The sequence below is a fragment of the Pinus tabuliformis genome, chromosome 1_2 (genome assembly GCF_031772625.1).
Source record: "Pinus tabuliformis cultivar Carrire ecotype Pingquan chromosome 1_2, CPIR1, whole genome shotgun sequence".
NCBI lineage: Eukaryota > Viridiplantae > Streptophyta > Pinopsida > Pinales > Pinaceae > Pinus > Pinus tabuliformis.
In genome coordinates, this window is record NC_142298.1 from 757765653 (window position 1) to 757771652 (window position 6000).

Sequence of the window (6000 nt, forward strand, 5' to 3'; positions counted from 1 at the left end):
TACATTTTCTAACATGGTATCAGAGCTAAGGTAAGCAAGGAAGGAAACCGGAAGGACATTAGAAATAATTGTTAATCAAGAAGCTCTCAACACTTAAAAGAAGAATATTGTATCTTGAAGGGACATGGTAAAAGACTTGTTGATAAAATACCTTATAATATAGGGTTTCTACATTGAAGAAGATCAAGAACTACATCAATCTCGCAAGAAGGGTGTTGATCTCGCAAAAGGAAGTCTACTTAGAAGGCATCAATCCTGGAAGCTATTCATGGAGGAATCCTAGGGCATTACCAAGAACTCTCTAAAGGTCTTGAATACATCATGAGGGTTGGAGATACTATTCAAGTAAGTATTGTACTATCTTATAATGGCTGAATCTTCAAGTCATGTAAGTTCTTTCTGCAAGGAGAGAAACAAGCTCATTGGGGCAGTAAACTATCTATAATGGAAGAAGAGGATTGACTTGATACTCATAGAACAAGATGTAATGGGATATGTTACCAGAGAAATTACTGAACCTGGGAAAGACAAGACACAAGAACTAGCAAAGTACAAGAAAGGGGAAGTAAGAGCTCAAAGGATCATAGTGGAATAAATCAAGGATTCTCTTGTTCCTTTTGTAGCAAATTTGAAGACTTCTAAGGCCATGTACAACAAGCTAGTGAATTTGTACTCTGTAAGTACAATAGGTCAAAATATGTCTTTGCGAAACACGCTATATATAATGAAGAAATCGAAGGATGAGGATATGGCATCCTTCCTCATGAGAGTCTCTCAGTTAAGGGATCATTTACAAGGACTTGGAGAGCCAATCACTGATTCAAAGGTGACCATATGTGTTCTAAATGCATTGCCACCAGAATGGAGCAACTCCCTTTGATGAGTTGTGGGCACAATGCATAATGGAAGAATCAAGGATCAAGGTCAAGGATGACATTGGATTTGATGAGCAGTCTCAAGCCTTTCTAACCCGAGACAAGAAGATGAAGAAGGGAAAAATTGGCAAGTCCAAGAAGAAAAATATGTCCAAGGTTCAATGCTTCAAGTGTCAAAAATTTGGACATTATAAGAGGGATTGTCCAAATCAACAAAACAATAAGAGGAGGAACATGAGTGAAGTTCATGTGGCCGAACTTGTGGGAGAACCTGAGAAGAAGGCAAAGAAGGAAGAAGTGAAGGATCTTTACTACTGAAAGAAGGTTCACTGACTTCTAGGTTCTTTATGGATGTTTTTCTTTTTAATTAAATGTTTTGCATAAACATCATAGGATAAAAGCATATGATAGTAGCATGTCCTGAACTTATATGATTATGTTGCTTGGTAGAAATCATGTAGGATAGAATGTTAGACCATTTTGCATATTATTCATCCATATATTATCTAACACTATGTTAAGGGTGGTCATCTTGCTTAAGGCGATCATTGTGATCCAAGAAGGACCATTATATTAAGAGTCCTTATGAAAAACATTATGACAGAAATAGTATGTATTCTATGTAATTTGGAAACATGTTCATAAAAAGGGATGAAAGGTTGCAATGGCTCATGAACTTTTTGGATAGTTAGATGATTGGATGAAAGCATAAGAGTGAATGTTTAGCTTTGGATATATATATATATATATATATATATATATGGTGAAAGAAAGTTGGTGATGAATGTTATGCTTAAGTGTTTATGATGATGGAATAAGATTTGACTTACTATAAAGAAATTAGGACTTTCTCTAGAATTTGTATATGATATTGATTAAAATCTAGTATAATCTCCAAAAGAAAAACTTGGTAATCAAGTTTGATCCTTGGGAACTTTGATGCAAGAGTGAAAGATCAATTGGAGATGGTAGATAAGGATGTTGATAGAATGAGAAGGTCATCATGGTAAGGTAAGTCTATTTCATTTTGGTTTGGTTATCTGGTTAACATATAGTTTCGCTGCATGGTAGAATGGTGTAGGAATACATGATGTTAGTTGAGGCCAAGTCAATTGTATGGATGAAAAGTATTGAGGGAAGCTCAATATCTGGCACTTGGCAACTATGAAGTCAAGATGTGTTCATCTTGGAAGGTAGCAGTGCGAGAAGATAACTTGAAGGTCAAGGAAGATCACTTTCATGAGGAAGCCACGATCAGATAGAAGTTTGGAAGGCTCAATACAATGCCTTCATGTCAAATATGGAAAGTGATGAGAAAGAAAGATGACCTGGATCCTGTCACAAGAACGAAGAGTGGAGATGGTTCCATGATACCTCGAAAAGAAGTAGGCTCGATGCAAGAGATGCAAAGGAAAGAGGGAGCCATGTAGCTATGAAAATTGGTAGTTGGTACTCGGAGGAAGACAAGATATAAGGCTTGTGGTGTTGGCTTCCATTATTGGAAGGAAGTCCATAATCTCCTCTGGTTTTGAGAGGGAGCAAAAGGAGTCTCCATGAATAAGGAGCAAGGATCTATTCTCAAGATTCAAGGAGAATAAGGATGTCCTCTCGATTTGAGAGGGAGTAATTTTTGATATCACACATGCATTCTATTCTTCAATTGATGAAGAGAGAATGACAAAATATTGGACAAGAATCTATGGTTTCCTTGAGGGCATACCATCTAAAAAGGAAAGGGGACCAATACTCCTTGAGGGTTTGAATCCAAGAGAGGTAGTAGTCTTGGGGACCGACACTCTTTGAAGATAGGACAAGAATCCAAGAGAAGAGTGGTCGAAGAGGACCAATATTCTTTGAGGACTCAGGTGTGGAGATCCAAGATAAGAATAGTCCTAAAAACATACCTTATGGACATACAGATGGGGTATGTACCTTAGAGAGGTAGTGTGATATCACCATAAAGCCTCCCAACATAATGCTTTTGAATTAAAGAAGAACTTGTCCAGTTAGGCCTCAAGGACAATGCTGGTCATAATGATGATGCTTACAATATGGCTTATTAATCCGACTCTTCTTGAGAACTCTTCAATTTGAGATGTGATGTTGTACTGGTTGTACAATTATGAATACCTCCCTAGTTAAGAGGGAGTGTTGATAAATGTAACTAGTTTCGGTCTTCATAATTGTTGTACTCATTTCAATATGTATCCTATGTAACAAACAAGAAAAAGAAAAGAAAAAATATCATTATCAAAGCATGGGTTTCATGCTCATTATTGATGGTCTTTTAGGTAAAATCACGTTCTTCATGTTTCTAGGTTTGTTAGGTCTTAGGATTTATTGTCATGAGCCGAAGGAGTCAACATCATGTTTATTAGACCCTTCCAGACAATTTGTAATTGTAAAAGGAATTATTTTCGAGTCTAAAAAATCCTGGAATCTCCAAGAGTACAAGTCAGCCATGGGACCCTCAAGTTAGCCTAAAGGAGGCAATTCAACCCCTTGAGAAGGCTATAAAAGGAAGCAATTCGACCTCATTTTGACACACTAACTAGCAAGTTCAATCTATCAAGGAAAAAGTTCGATATGTAGCTGGGAAGCTATGAAAAGGAGAGTGAAAGCCTAGGATAAGCTAAGAGGATGAAATTTGTTTTTTTATGGGCTCTATGTCTCTCACACGTGCAAAGAAGCTAGGGTTTCTGCAGCCAAAAAGAGACCAAAGTTGCAGGTTTGAATTGCTGGGGAGAGAAGTTGTTGTTGGGAAGCATAATTGTAGGAACAAGTTGCAGGATAGAGCGAAATCCTTCTCTTGACCTTGTTGACCTTGGGGAGAGATGTTTTGCTCCAAGAAGGTCTCTAAAGGAAGATAAATTAGGGTTTATGCAACAGTTGCTGGGAGGATGAAGTTGTTGGGTCAAGTAGATGGGCAGTTGTTGGCATGACGAAGTTGCAATGAAGACACAGTTTAAGGGAAGGTCTTGAGGAAAGGGCTGCCTTGGTACTGAGAGAAGGATTTGGTCTAGGGACTAGGTCACTGTATCTTTGAAGAAAATTCTAAGAAGAGAAGAGTTTTCCGGTTTTCCCCTTGGAGGGTTTTTGCCCTATATGAGAGCCTATATTGGTGTCCTCTTTTATTGTTGATGTTTCTTGATATTGTTTGATGAAAAGATTTAACTAAAGAACATAAACAAGATAACTAAGTTTCACAAGCAAGTATCAAGGTTGAAGAAGGATTTGGTACTAATAGAAGGATTTGGTCTAGGGACTAGGTCACTGTATCTTTGAAGAAAATTCTAAGAAGAGAAGAGTTTTCGGGTTTTCCCCTTGGAGGGTTTTTGCCCTGTATGAGAGCTTATATCTGTGTCCTCTTTTATTGTTGATGTTTCTTGATATTGTTTGATGAAAAGATTTAACTAAAGAACATAAACAAGATAACTAAGTTTCACAAGCAAGTATCAAGGTTGAAGAAAATAAGTTATAATTATTGCCACTTTACATTTCCTAACAGCTAGGGCATCAACTTCTAGCCTCCTTGAAGACAAATTTGGCCAATCTAAAGTATCTAAGACTCCATTAGCCTAAGGGAGAAGGCACTAGCCCAAGCCAATTGGTGATCACACTCTCTCCATAATTTCTCCTAAAATTTCGGTCCCCTCTTCTTGGATGGCTAGGCTAGGGCATAGAGTGAAATTCATTAGAGTGGGAGTTGGTGGATTTAGAGAGCATAGTCCTCAAGCTTAGGGTCTTATCTACAAGACCTCAAAGTTAGGGAATCATCTCTCGAATTTTCATCCATAAAAACTCTTGCCCTAGGTGTGCCCTAGAAGGGAAACCCTAGTTTGTATTTTTTTGACTTGGGGACTTCTTTGAGGATTTTATGAGCTTAGTGTTCATCGCAATAAATTGTAAGAAGCCCTTTCTTCTCTTCGCTTTGTCCCTGGAGTAGCTTTTCCATGCTAATTTACAAAACCCTAGGTCTCGTGCGAGTTTCTTCTAGGTCGCCTAAAGGGAGTGAAAGCCTTTGTGAATTGCCCTACTATCATATAGAGCTTACATTAAGAGGTCGTATCTCATCACCTTGTATCATTAACCCTAGAAAATCTATCAAAGGTGATTATTTATCTTGCCGGGACTTGTCCAATTGGTGAAAGTTTGTTATCACATAGTCTAGCTTTCCATCCTTTAGGGTTTCCCTCTCTAGGCCCCGCTAGATTGTGTGGTAATGAGGCCTAAGTAATCTTTGCCAAATTTCAAGTACTATGTTCTTAGACCAATTACATGGATACTTTAAGTTATTTGTAGGTTTTCAATGATAAGCCAAACAATGTCATATAACATCCCAAAGAAAAATGTTTGAATGATTAATCAACAAAAAGGGCAAGACCTTCAACTAGAGACCTAAGATCTAGGGTTTATAATGCCATTTTATGGCTGAAACTTGTTAGTTTTTGTAGCAACGGATGTGTTCTAGTCGCGAAATTTGGTGGAGAGGACAGAATACATGAGATCTCCAAAACTCAGAAATCTTTTATGGAAATTCCACCTAGAAATAGCTTAATTATATTATTAACCAATTTTTAAATATTTCCTGAGTCTAAACTTAGGGAATATGGTTAATTAATCAAAATTAATTAAATCAAGGTGTGAATCATCTAGAAACTCACATAAATCGACTCCAAGATGATCTTAGCCATTGATTAAGATTTAATCTTGGCCGTTGGTGCACCAACAATGGATTATAAGAGGAAGTCGATGGACACTTGGAGAAGACACACTAGAAGTTTGGTTTCCTTGGCAGATCGATTTCTAGAGAGCAACAATAGTTGCCAGAGCGCCAGAGATCGAAGTAGAGAGTGAGGGGTAGGGACAATGAGGCTAGAGGAAGTTTTCCAGATCCATCGAGTGCATTTGATGAGAGGTAGAAGTACCACAGTGAGGCTGACGCAGGGGCTGCACATAAGCCTCTAGAGGGCAATTCGATTTTGCTGGAGAGAAGATGAGGTTTAGTTCCAAAGGCTGGTAAAGCGTTCTAGAAAAGCCGAAGAGACAATTTCTCATCCTGTGGTAGACAAGACGGATTCAGGAGCAGCTGATTAAGGCTGAGCGTGGCAGATACTGCGCTAGG